The 14,769-nt window shown below is 38.8% G+C and overlaps 1 protein-coding gene across 3 annotated transcripts in view; it reads right to left on the bottom strand.

Annotated features, from left to right (window-relative positions):
* lrrc4cb (leucine rich repeat containing 4C, genome duplicate b) overlaps positions 1–14,345 on the bottom strand; it is a 45,767-nt gene extending 31,422 nt beyond the window's left edge. The window contains exons 1-2 of one of the 3 annotated variants that reach the window (XR_008963774.1): positions 7,322–7,724; positions 5,861–6,487 (exon numbers count right to left, since the gene is read on the bottom strand). The gene's annotated coding sequence lies outside the window, so the exon portion shown is untranslated. Of the gene's footprint in view, positions 1–5,860; positions 6,488–7,321; positions 7,725–14,329 lie in introns of those variants that run through there. The other 2 variants (XM_057344948.1, XM_057344945.1) reach the window with 2 other exon arrangements.
* Positions 14,346–14,769: the final 424 nt, after the last annotated feature.

Raw genomic sequence — 14,769 nt, 5'->3', positions numbered from 1 at the left:
TTGGGTACTTTTCCCATTAAATAAATAAAACATTTCTTAGGTTCTTCATATTTACAATTAGCAGATGCTTTTATCCAAAGACAATAGTGGGGAAAACAACAAAGCGATTCATCATAGGGAAGCAATAATATCAGAAGTGCTATACAAAGTTGCAACAGTTTTTAGATATCATACCTGCTAGAGGCAGAAAATAGTATTTTTCTCTTGTCCAATATTAAATTTTGTCTAACGATATCAAACTATTTATTGAGAGAAATAATTTTTGTGTCACTGTATATCAAGAACATCATGCAAAAACTGTCACACACTATACACTTGTTGCTAATTCATTTTAAATGATTGATACCATATACAGTTTGGGCAATACAACAATTTTATTCTGTTGCTTCTTCTTCCAGTAAGGATGGATATTGTTTAAGAGGCTGATATAGTGGAAGACTGGCTGCATGAATTAATCTTAAAGTGATACTTCACCCAAAAATGAAAGTTCTGTCATCATTTACTCACCTCCGAGTTATTCCAAATCTGTGTATAAATCTCTATAGATATTTGGAAGAATGCTTATAACCAGACATATTTTGCCCCCCATTGACTCCCATAGTTTACTTTGTCATTTTTTTTTGTTCTGTTGAACACAAAAGAAGACATTTTGAAGAATGTAGGACAGCATACAGTTCTGGGGCACTTTTGACTACCATTGTATTTTTCCTACTATGGTAGTCAATGGGGGTGCAAAATCTCTCTGGTTATAAGCATTCTTCCAAATATCTTTCTCTGTGTTCATCAGAACAAATACATTTATACAGATTTGGAACAACTCGAAGGTTAGTAAATGATGACAGAATTTTCATTTTTGGGTGAAGTACATTTACATTTACGCATTTGTCAGACGCTTTTATCCAAAGCGACTTACATTGCATTATACTATACATTTTATAAATAAGAGTATCACTTTAAGATATAAATTACCAGTAAGGCAGATGGTTATGTATTTTGAACTGATCTGTATTTTGAACTTTCATCTTCAAAGCAGATTTGTTTTGCTTTACTTGATTACATTTTCTGAAGTTCTAGAGTTTATTTATCTATTAATGAATAATTTAATTTCTAATAATGTAAACAGTGAATTTTTGAATATTCTATGTGGTGCATTGCAGTCCAGTAGACGTGAACTGCTGCATGGATGGATAGATGGGTTGTAAAGTCTGTCTAGTGCATCCTTGTCTATTGGTTGAAGACTTGCTTGTTTGATAGTAACTCTCTAGCATTCTTGTACCTCAAGCATGAATTCTTAAGTCCTTTCGTTACCTCCCATACATCTGCAGTTCTGAGCCAGCTAGCATGGATTCAGTAACCTGTCAGTTTTCTGGGACAGATTTCAAGAAGAAGACAAGAGGAGAGACTTTCTAAAGCGGGATTTTATTTTGTTTTTCTCACTTTAATATTAAATGACTTATCCCAACATAGAATATCCATATGATAAGAACCATGCAGAGAGTAAAGGAGGCTGCCTACTCTGAAATCTGGAATTTATACCATTGAGAACATATTGCTTTTCTACACAATTTCAACACACGCCTGACTCTGAGAAGAGAACCAGAGGAGCATTGACAAATATCAAACCTATATTAAATTAGCAGACACATTTTAAAACAAGATCAGTATTGTGAGATGACAATTTCCTTTGGTTCTCTTCTCATTGTCAGATCATCTGGGGGCTTCACTAAACATTCTCCATTGGGGATTTTAGTCAGAGGTGTGCAGATTTTAAGAAATATACAGTATATAAATATATTTAATGTACATTAAGTACATTAATTGTATTACATTAGGGATGTCTCCACAATTATCAACCAAAAACCATGCTTGACAAGCATGAGTCCAAGTCTAACGCCGGCTTCACACAGCACGCGTAAGCAGAGCGTGAGCAGCGCGTATTTTTTTCGGCGCACATGTTAACAGATGAGAGCATTCATTCAACAGCATGTGCAAACAGGTAGTGACATGGATGACACGCGTCTCATTGTGGAGGTGGAAAAACGGAAAGTTTTATATGACCCACAAAACAGTCTTTATACAGTCTGCTATACAAAAGCCGTGGTTTAGCTGCGTGCTGCTAACGCTGCAGGTGTACAAGGAAAATGGCGACGCGCTGCTCCTGCTCTGCCTACGTGCTGCTCACGCTCTGCTTACGCGTGCTGTGTGAAGCCGGCGTAAGAATTTAAAGTGGACACAGAACTTTCTTCTACCCAAATAGATCATAAACCATTCAAATCAGCTGCAAAACAGAGCGTTAGAGTTTTAGGGTCAGCCTTTGTGTCAAAGTGTTTTAGCTGACCAATTCCAGTCAAATTTATTAACTACACAGTGGCCAAAACTTTTATAACTTTTATAGAATTTATATAGTGGAGAATATCAAAATATGTCCTGTATAACATAATCAGGTGGTGTGCATCCACTACAAATTGTTAAAATACTAATACACTAAGTAAAACATAATGCTGTGTTTGACTTTTTGGATTGTATGACTTTTTCTTTGTGATGAAACCACTGCCATGAAGCCTCATAGGAGTTTCCTTGGGAAATTTGCTGAAGCTCATGTTAAGATATTTTTGGTTCAATTAATTATGCACAAAATTAATTTTATTAGTGAGATTTAGGATATGTTCAGTTGGATAATGTAATACTCGTATCTTTGTAAGTTCTTTTTAAGTCTTTAACACTTCAGATGGAACGGATCTGGTCTTTTGTCAGACTTTTTTGTGTTAAAAATATCTCTCTAACAGGATCTACTTATGCTGTAAAAGATATTTAAAATTCGAGAGGGCATCACTACATTTATATGTGCTAAATTCTATTAGTACCAGCCAACACATTATATTAAAAATGATTCACTTGAGATCACGTAAAAATAGCTTAATGGCAAAAACAGCTAAATATATAGTTATATTTATAATATACAGTATTCACATAAATACTATAAAGGATACCACGCACACGCACGCACGCACGCACGCACGCACGCACGCACGCACGCACGCACGCACGCACGCACACACACACACACACACACACACACACATGTCTAGTCTCCTTTTAATGTATAGTGACAGGCAAATGGCCAGAAAAGCAAAGGCACAAAGCCCAGCACTGAACTGCATTAAAACAGCAGCCACATTCAGGATATTAGCACTGAACAGCACAGTAAATCAAAAGAACCAAACAGTTCATCTATAATTCATTCACAAGCGAAGTACATCCCTCTCAAAAAGTTCAGGGTAAACTTGTGGGATGGAGGAGGAATGCCAATGGTGTGTTGTGGCTTTATCAAAACAGCTAATATTTAGCATCCTTATTAAAACCCGTATGAACCAGTATGGAATATTAAGTGTGGGGCTTTTAGCTCTAAACATACTGGTATACTGGATCAAACACGCAATGGACCCTAGAGGGTTTTTCTGTTCATTTCACTGAACCGGTGTCTTTAATCCTTTATATTTACTGCATGCACTGAATAAATACACTTAGAAGTTAAAAAGACATTTTGACTTTTGATATACATCGGATATGTCAAGAAATTGTCTTTATTTCCTGTTTGTTGGATCTGTTAACAAGAACAAATTAATTGCAATTTTTTTAATGCATTTTATCTTGGGTTTTTTGTATGGGTCAGCTGTACTAGGAGGGAAACATATCAAATTGCTCTGCACCAGTAAAATAGTGTGCTCTTTATCTAAAATAATGCAATAGATAGTTCTCTCTTAGCTTAAACAGTATGAGGACAATATATTCTACCCTTCAGCTAAATGGTTATTATTAATTACTTGAAAGTGCAAAGCACCTCATTGTTCTCTGCCATAGATAGAAATTGAAAAGACCATAAACACAATTAATAGATCCTTTGATTTCTTTGGTCTATGCCACACCACTTACAACCAATTCCTCCTCACAAGTTTGGCTGCCATCTATAATTTTGATTAAAAAAATTTCACACCAAAAAGCGAGTTTATCTCAACGGTGCAATAGTGTAAAGAAAAAAATGAAAATTTATATTACCGCCATATTGTGAGGCTTAAAATAATGATTTAAATATTTAAAACAATTAATTATCTTTAAACAGGTTCTCATGCTAACAGATGGAAGGTTGCACCTTGGCAACATGTGGATTTGTCTAAACAAAACTTAGGAGGCATTACTGAAAATATGCCCAGAAGGTGAGCGGTTTGTGAACAGTGCCAACTGCTCATAAAAATAGTATGTGTTTTTTTTAATAAATGGCCTTATTTCATGTTTCATGAGCAAAACGTGTGGGAGTATGTATGACAGCACTTAGGTGCTTGGCCCTATAATTGATGCTTCAAGGTGTAATAACATATTGTATTCTCAGTATTTATTTAATAAACAATTATCCTAGCACATCTGCATGGCAATCTCGGTATTTTTAAATGGTGTTTGTGTCACGGTTCTCAGGGTGAGACACAGAGACAAGGACAGAGGACCCAAATGCAGACAGCGGGTAAGGGTTTAACACAAACTTTAATAATAACTAAAAATACAAAACAAGGACCCACGTGGGGGAACATAACAAAACATACTGTAGCAACACGGACAGGAACTAACTAGACTGAAAATAATAACATTTGACATGAACACTGTAAACTAAACTAACTACACAACAAGAACTCACCACGAAGACAAACACGACGCAACAGAACAATGATCCAGCACGAGACAGAAGACACAAGGGCATTATAAAGGGGATAAATCAAGAGGGGACAGGTGCAGGACATGAACTAATTAACAAACAATAACGAGACGAAAGGGCGGGAACAGAGACGCCACACCGGAGAGTGGAAGACCATCAGGGACAAAACGTCACTCTCCACATAAAACAAGAGGTTCTATCATGGTTCTGCCACTAGGTCAAGAGAAGCAAGACAAGGTGGGGCAGAACCATGACAGAAGCCCCTCCTTAAGGAGCAGCATCCTGATGCTCCTCAAGGAACAAACAAGACTACACAGACTGTGACATAAAACATAACTATACAAACATGACCAAAAACGTGATACAAAGACATGGTGCCGGCACGAAGGCCGGCTGGACAACACATGGTGCCGGCTGGATGGCCGGCTGGACAGTACATGGCGCCGGCTGGATGGCCGGCTGGACAGTACATGGCGCCGGCTGGAGGCCGGCTGGACAGGACATGGCGCCGGCTGGAGGCCGGCTGGACAGACATGGCGCGGCTGGAGCCGGCTGGACAGGACAGCCGGCTGGAGGCCGCTGGGGACCGGCATCACCGCTGGGCAGGCCTGGATGTCGACAACAGGACAGGATGTCAGGCGGGCTGGGCAGCATCTCCGACGGCTGGGCAGCGCTCTCTGGCAGCTGGCAGCAAACAAGGACAAACACACAAACAGTCGACTCGACAGGCCTGGGCACCAGCTGGGAGGCCGGCAGGGATCTTCAGCGGGAACAGGACACCGGCGGCCTCAACCCTGGAGGGGAATCCGAGACCTCAACCCTGGAAGGGAGCCCGGAGGTCTCGATCCTGGACGGAGTTCCGGCAGTCTCGACCCCGGAAGGGAGTCGGCGGTCCCGACTCTGGAATGGAGCCCAGCGGCCTCTACCCTCCAAGGGAGTCCGGCGGATTCAACCCTGGAAGGGATCCGGCGCATCGACCCCTCCCGCTGAGATCCCTCTGTCTGCTGGGTCCAGAATGGCTGGATCATTCTGTCACGGTTCTCAGGGTGAGACACAGAGACAAGGACAGAGGACCCAAATGCAGACAGCGGGTAAGGGGTTAACACAAACTTTAATAATAACTAAAAATACAAAACAAGGACCCACTGGGGGAACATAACAAAACATAGCAACACGGACAGGAACTAACTAGACTGAAAATAATAACATTTGACATGAACACTGTAAACTAAACTAACTACACAACAAGAACTCACCACGAAGACAAACACACGCAACAGAACAATGAACCAGCACGAGACAGAAGACACAAGGGCATTATAAAGGGGATAAATCAAGAGGGGACAGGTGCAGGACATGAACTAATTAACAAACAATAACGAGACGAAAGGGCGGGAACAGAGACGCCACACCGGAGAGTGGAAGACCATCAGGGACAAAACGTCACTCTCCACATAAAACAAGAGGTTCTATCATGGTTCTGCCACTAGGTCAAGAGAAGCAAGACAAGGTGGGGCAGAACCATGACAGTTTGGGCATTCTAATTGAAGGTAAAGTAATAATACATTTAAAGTAATAAATTATTAAATGCCACAATGCAAGTAAAGATTTGACATTAAGAGGCCATTCATTATAGGAAATAATAAAAAAGGACAGTTAAATCAAACAAAAATGTTATCTGTGGACTTCCGCTGATTGTTCTTTTAGAAGTCTTATCAGTTCTTCGGAATTACAGCAGTTCAGAAAAGTGACCTCTTCACTGGAGTGTGAAGATAAAACGAACTAAATGAAATAAAGAAAAAAGCAAGACAAGCTGCATTCAATTTATCTTATTTTGTCTTCAGTCACCTTTTTTTGTCAAGTCTACACTACATTGCATTAAAACATAGCTTTATCTCCAGAGAATGTCATGAAATGAAAATTAAATTTAAAACAAAAATGTAAACCTTCCGTCCTCCTTTCTCAATAGATGATTATTTCTGTTCGCTTTGAAAAGTAATGCACAATCACTTTCCCATTTAAAAAATGTTTATATGCTCTCCTACTTGTAAGTCGCTTTGGATAAAAGCGTCTGCCAAATGAATAAATGTAAATGTAATGATAAAACATTATCCAATCACTTCCAGAACAAATGAGCTGTAAAACCGATGTTTCACTCGTGGGAATATTTCTGTATTCATCATCTGATATGATTCCAGTGTATGAGTTCTTATGTTTCTTGTAATAATCACGAATGTGTTCTTGGTATTAACCCACAAAAGTTTTCTCTGGATTATTGATGCTTACTGTAAGTGCTGGTCCTACACTGTACATTTAGTGCCTTCAAGTAGTTGAGCCGATTAGCGTGTCATTCATTCCCTGTTAATGAATTGGTGTTTTTATTGTTTGTTTGTTTGTTTGTTAGTGTATTTAATGTTTATAAAGGTTATTCTGAAAGCACACCTTAAAATCATAACATTTACTATTTAATTTACAAAATAAATCATTTTGCGTTCGATTACATTAGAAAGTATTACAATGTCTTCAAAGCTAAAGTCACAACAAATCCCGAAAAAATCCACTGGCTTCTCTGACCCTCTAAAATAGACTGGCAAAATAAATCATTCAAATCTTTACCTCAGGGCAAGGATCATTCTCCAGACTTTTCTCTCTTTCTTTCTCTGTCTCACCCATCCAGGTACAGTAGCCCATGAAACTTTCATCTGGGATGGTGCCTTTTATCAGTTGTATCCCCAGGCTATGAAGGCATACCAGATGGTGACTAAAATCAAAGCACACTTCCTCCAAAAAAGCAGTCCTCTGGTGACACAGCCTTACAACTCAAGATAACAAGCACTGCTGCCACTAAGAATAACGCTGGTCCTAAGATATTCCCATTTGAGCATGTGAAGAGAAACAACTTATGTGAAAGACAGAAAACAATGTACTCCTCAAACTTGTCTTGCCGTGTGAATGATCCTGTCTTTGGGCTGATAGACCTGAGCACTGCAGCACTACTGAATGCCATATCTATACCACATCTATTTCTTCACAGATAAATGACATTGTGCTGCATTGCATTCTGCCCCAAATCCCCAACCATCCACACCCCCTCCCCTCCCGTTCTCTGCCTCTAACTCAAACAAGAACATGTGAGGACACCAGGGGACAGCCCAGACTACAAATCAGATTCTTAGCCCATATATCTCAAAAGACAACTAAGGCTTTCTAGCTAAGCCATGCCACATTATTTGATTGAAAACCTGTTTTACTGCATTTGCAAACAAAATGTATTATATTTTATTGTTTTGGATTATATAAAATAATATGGGTAATTTAGAACACGTTTAATTTACCTTTGTAGTACCGAGACCACATAAGTGCTAATTATTCTGTCTTAGTAAGAGACCTCAGATAAGAAAGCGTCTATGATAATTGCCTTTTTCAAATTCACACATTTCTTTTAGTTGTTGTTTGGACAACGTGTTCAAGCGTACGTGATTGCTTTTATTTGATCTAACTGCTTTAATGGAACATTTAATACATTAAAAGTCCCATTGTGACAAAGCAGAGGTTAATAAGCAAAGGTTTACTAAGAAACACGGACACCTCATGCATAAAACTTTTCTTACTCCTTCAGGAATCTCTCTCTCTCCCTCCCCTGCAACACCGAATATCTGTGCACAACCAGCTACCACTCCAAAAAATGTGTAAGTGGTCCATAAATGGATTAGGCCCTTAGATAAAACTCTGATCCACCACCGCGACTGATCGCTCAGTATTTGAACTCGCCGGCCTTTCTTTTGGCCTCTTTTGAAATAATAAGAATCCTATGTGATATGCTCATCCATCACAGGATGGAGTGGCTGGAGGAGAGACTCCCTGGCTGTGCTCTACTAGATGATGAATGTTCTCCTACTTGGCCTCTCGAAAGTCCAGAGACTCAGTCAGGTCCTCCCACAGCCACCATGCCTAAATCAAGACGCAGGCACCTATTCTTCCTCCATTTCCCCTCTGTCTGGACAGGGAAGGACAGACTGGTGACGGAAGATACTTTCATCAGTTTGATCGGACCTGATGGTGACACAGTTCAAGATAAATGGCATCGACATAAACTGACAGCACATTTCAAATCCAGCCGCAGGTTGCAAAACTGTAAAATCTGTGAGATTGCAACTGTGTGCAGACATTAATCTTTTCAAGTTTTGTATTTCAAATTTCAAAACAACTGATATATTGAAGAGCTTGAGATTTGCCTGTGGAGCAGATTGGTTGTTCTAAGAGTTCTATGCAGACAAATATATTTTTTAGAAGTTCTGATACTTGTAAAAAATCATATTAAATAACTATAAATATTGTAACTGTAATATACAGCATACATTTTTACCACTAAGGTTCTAAAAACAGTGTGAGCCCCCGCAACCACAGATGTTTAATCTTCTACATGAATCATGATCAAATTTATTCTTAATGCACCACAGTGCAAAATGATTTACTGCAGCCTTTATTAGAACAGGAAACTGCAAATACGAACGCGATTCATAAGCGCTTGCGGAAATGCACCAAATGCAAGCTGTTGAACGAGCAGCACAAAGCCATGAAGAAAAGAATGTAGAATATCCAAGGTTATGTCATATTCATGAACCCATTTAGCCAAGCAATCTCTGCCTTGCTATTCAGCACACCACATAAACGCTTTGACCTATTCCAGCGTCTTTAAGCATTGTATAGTGTCAGTACAGCGTGTACAGTACAGTGCTCAATAGCTGTATTTCATGCACTCCTATGGCGTTATGTGCGAAGGCTTTTAGTTTTTAAAATGAGCTGCCGGATGATGCCTTAATTTTTTCCATCTCTTCCCCATGGAGGTAATACATCATTTCTGCATTAGATCGGATTTAGGAAAGGAGTCAAAGACATTTATGATAACAAATGATCATTTCATAGGCGCTAACCACTTTTACTATATCTACGACCAAAGAAAATTGTTAGGGACCATCCACACACATTTCATTCATGATCTGTTTTGCTACGGTGTAATAAGCCAGTGGAATATGAGCATAGCCATGAGGTCTAATGTCTGTTAGGGAATCCAGTCTGGGGAATAATCTCTGTGGCTTTCTACACCTTTGGGACTTTCAATCAGTCATCACTTAACTCACATGCAGCGTGTCCTCACTTGGGTTTCCTCAGTCTTATTACAAGGTCTCTGGGAGCTGCCTGCTGCCCAGAGCCAGAATTTTTCCTCGCAAAATAGCAAAAACACCTTCCGAAGCTAATTGACAAACACATTGTGCTCAGCGGGTGGGAACAGACCCCAGGCTGAATGGGGGTGAATGGAAATGATGGTTTCACATCAAGCTACGCATCGCACTAGGCGTCTCCGAGTAGATATCACCGTCTGTTCTCAAGATGCAGTTCGGATGTTTGCAATCACTGTGTCTTTGAGCTCAAATTCTATATTTGCAGAGTGTCACCGTGCAGTTGGGAGAAAGGGTAAAATTGCAAACCAATGAATAAAATTTGGTAATGCAAACCTGACTAGTGTTTTACAAGAGATTTGAGAGGATACGGAGCATGTGTGTTTTGTTTCGGAGGCATACAATGGCGTCTACACAGCAGGTTGTGTGCAATAAACGCTAATGTCTGTGAGAGCGTAGAAATTAGATTCAGCTTTCAGATGCTGTCTGCTTTTGAAACAAAAGCATAGAGACGTCACTGATAAGATCTGACAATTAAATCATGCCGTCAACTGTTATATCACCACAATTATAATGTTTGGGGGTCTGACTGAAGCCGACAGCTGTAGACTTCTATAAATCTATTTAATGCCATGTTTACTGTGAACCATAACTATCTGTCATTGAATCTCTCTCCTACCATTTGCCTGAGGTATAAAAGACACCTACAAGATACATCCAACGTAGCACGAAATGAGCAAGCGGCAGAGTGTAAACTCATCAGACAGATCTTCATGTCACAGGTAAACCTTCGGTCCCCTGGTTCATGTGCTGAAAGTAAAGCCGCAAAAGTATTTATCATTTCTTTCCCTTCTTGATAAATGTTTGTATGACAGACTGTGAGAGACGACAGCCATGACTGATAGTGAGTATAAACCTGAGAGGCAGAATGTGTCAGCGTAACATTAATTTGTGTGCATCATTACAATTATAATCTATACATAACATCCCTAGTAGATTTTTACCAACCGATTGTGTAAAGTACGGTGACAGGCAGTCTAAAGGTTATATAATATTTGGTAATGTTATAATGTTTATGAAATATTGTTTTATGCTAAAATATAAAAAGTAAATGCAATCCAACTACAAATTACAGTGGCCTATTCCCGCATCTTTAAAGGGGTGGTTCAACAGCGTTTCATGCATTCTGACTTCTTTACAATGTTAAACGTGCTGGCTTCTCATGCTTGACATGGTCAACTTGTCAAAAACCGAGTTGGACGTATGACGTAGTATTTCTGTGCTCAATACACTCCCCCAAGGTTCGTATAGGTTTTCGGATTCGAACATGAAATTCCGTTACGTAACGTCCACGCGTCAGCCAGCGAGATCGAGAGAAAGAGCACGCCCATCAATGTGCTTCGCTCACAAAGTTCAGCTGTGTTTGTTTGTTCACTGCATTTTCAGAATCAGAATCAGAAGAGCTTTATTGCCAAGTGTGCTTGCACACAAGGAATTTTCTTTGTTGTTGGATGCTTCTAGTACAGACATTCAACACAATGACAATACAAATATAATATGATTTACAGTCTAAAAGATTCTAAAATATGCATATATAAAATAAAAGACTATTTTACAGAAAATGGGAGATAATAACATAAAAGAGACATTGTACAGGGTAGTATAATGTAGAATATACATATTAACAGATTATATGTTTTTGTTGTTCTATCCATTCAGTCGTGTCCGACTTTTGGTGATCCGATGGATAAACTTCCTCCAATTGTCGCGGTCATTGATGGCCTCCTTTAGGTCTTGGAAACTCATGTTCGTATCATTCTTGACAGCATCCAACCACCTTGATCTTGGTCTTCCTCTTTTTCGTTTTCCTTCTATCATTCCAAGCATGATAGTTTTTTCCAAGGAATCTTCTCTCTTCATTATGTGGCCGAAATATGTGTGCTTCAGTTTAATCATAAATGCTTCCAGCGAAAGTTCTGGCTTGATCTGGTTTAGAATTGATTGATTTGTTGTTCTGACAATCCAGGGAACGCGCAAAAGCCTCCGCCAACACCAAAGTTTGAAGGAATCAATTTTTCGGTGATCATTTTTCTTGATTGTCCAACTTTCACATCATACATCGCTACAGGAAAGACCATTGCCTTGATGATTCGTATCTTTGTTGTCAACGAGATGTCCTTGCCCTTCATCACTTTGTCCAGGCTCATCATTGCTTTCCTTCCCAGGAGTAGTCGTCTTCGTTTTTCATGGCTGCAATTGCCATCTTGATTTACCTGTGATCCCAGGAAAATAAAATCTTTCACAGTTTCGAGTTCTTCATTGTCTATCCTGAGATTTTGCAAGATTCCTGTTGACATGATTTTCGTCTTTTTCACATTCAGCTTTAGGCCGGCTGCTGCACTTTCTTCTTTGATCTTGACAATCATTGCTTTGAGATCTTCTGCACTTCCTGCAATTAGGGTTGTGTCATCAGCATATTGCAGATTATTAATGCTTCTTCCTCCAATTTTGATTCCATATTGAGTATCATTGAGTCCGGATTTTCGTACAATATGCGGATCCGCCCCCCTGTATGTAAATAATCGCACAGCTGTATCTGTCTTTTATCATTTTGATCAAACTAAATACTCTTTGAAAATACGAAGTATGCAATACTACTCTATAGGTCCTCAAGATTAATATGAGATTGGCAGTAACTGCATGTGTTACACCCGCTTTAGGCACTACTGGCTTGAGGCTGAAAGAGAACTAAAATGTCATCACGTTTGTGCTTCTTTGCCGAGGAGATAACGTATTTACGAGATGCGCTCTGTAGAGCAGTTTGCCTGTGCATTACTTTAGAAACAACATGGTGAATTCCACACAAGGGGATCTGTGGTGTATGTAGATAGAAATAGCCATTCTAAGGTAATAAAAACATAACGCTTCATTATGCAAAGTCTTTATACTTTATACAAGACATTATATTATATTGCATTTCTGTCAATAGATCCTCAAAAAAATTGAATACCTTTAATACCATAATCAGTTCTAGTATAATAATACCCATTAAGATTTATTTGTGTGGCATTTAAATGTGTGAAGTAGGCTAGCAAAAGCCCAGCCTCTAGGGCTGTGAGCCTCTAGGGTTCTTGGAATGGCATTTAATAGAAAAGCATATGGCCATCATATGGCGCAGGCAGAAGATAACTGCACTGTTTAGACTGAACACAAGTAAACCAGGTCAAATCACATGCACCCAAGCCACAGACCCATTGCTCAGCAGTCACTTCTATTTATGCAGCTGCTCTGAAACCCCACGGAAATGTACAAAGCCAAATCGTGTTTTCTCTTTTATTATTTTGTAGTAAAGCTTGATAAGACATTGTTGTTTTGAGGCAACCTTAATGAACTCAGTAGAGTCTCTATTTGTTTAACTTTCTCATCACAGAGGAAAAAACTGGAACATTTTCAAGAAGGCTTTCACCTGTATTTCAGCATACTTCCCTCTAAACGCTGAATCTGTGCCAATAAATATCTGTCATGAGATTACAAGCTATCGTTTGCATACAGATGAGTCAATGTGGGTGTTAAAAAAAACAATGTGAAACTTTAATTTCAAGATCAACATGAAAAATCTCCCCAAACACCTTCTATATGTTCAGATAGAAACATAGAAAAAGCCTTTTTAGATACATTTCAAGTTCAAGTTCAACACTGTAAAACGGATAAATTGAAAAACTTTACATTAGATGTGTATATGAGGTGTACCTGTACCTGTATACAAAATAGACTTGTAACTTAGTTAAGGTTTTTAATTTAAATTATTATAATATTGTTATTATAATTATTATAATATAATTTATATTAAATTATAAATTATTATCTGGCAATAAAGCATACATTGCATACATCAGTTTTATCTGTTAATATTTTGTTATTCTTGTTTTTTAGCAGTCACGCATCTGCCTTGACTCAATAAGCTTCGTGCATGTGTTGTGTTACTTTTTGTCAAGTATCCTTAAATTCCTCTCAAATGCAGCATGCATAAATACATATTTAATTCCATATTTAAATAAAAGACTAAAACAAATTTTCCAAGGTTGGACATCACTTTTGGCCACTACTCTATATAACAGCAGTAGTTGCTGCAAGCAAGAAATTCAGCAGAGTGATTGATGATCAGTGACTCATCAGTGACATATAGACCCATGATTCCATGCATGACTCAGTGAGTGACAAGATTTATTACCAGCAAATCCATACTGTGCATCCCTTCTTTCCTAATAGCTGATGGAATTCCCTCCATATCTCACTGTGATGGCATGAACTCAGACGGCACACAGATGCCACTGTTCTTATGTGACTGAGTGGTTGATTAATATATCAAATGAAGTTCTATAGGCTAGGGAGGAGCTTGATCATATCATCCTCATTTTTCAAGCGTATTTAAGCATCCGCCTACCATTCTCTTATGACAGCTCTTGCAGCATCCCTCCACCACCCCGACTCCTCAAGTGATCCAAATCATTTCTTGGTATCCAATTCAGTAGCCTGAAAGGTTGGCTCGGACCTCTAGCTGCATTTCGGAACCGAGCTCCTCCTAAGACAGAAAGCCAAATTAGATTACATTATTGTTATGATTATTACTAAATTTGTTTACTTCATTAAGACTGGATGTGACACTTGTGAAACAGCACTTTTGTTTGTAGAGATGGTCGGGCCCGGATCGCAGGCTTACAAGGAGCTCAGTGTTGTTTTATAATTTGAAAAATGTACAAATTGGAAGATCCATGCCTTTTCCAGTACAATATCCAAACCTTCTGATGTCCAAAACTATTATCAGTTATTATAACTGGTCTAAATTGTATCCATGTTTATATATATATATATGTTTTGCAGAGA

Source organism: Triplophysa rosa, linkage group LG1 (assembly GCF_024868665.1).
Source record: "Triplophysa rosa linkage group LG1, Trosa_1v2, whole genome shotgun sequence".
Taxonomy (NCBI): domain Eukaryota; kingdom Metazoa; phylum Chordata; class Actinopteri; order Cypriniformes; family Nemacheilidae; genus Triplophysa; species Triplophysa rosa.
The sequence above is the reverse complement of the archived record's forward strand: the minus strand, read 5'-3'. Positions and strand labels throughout refer to the sequence as shown.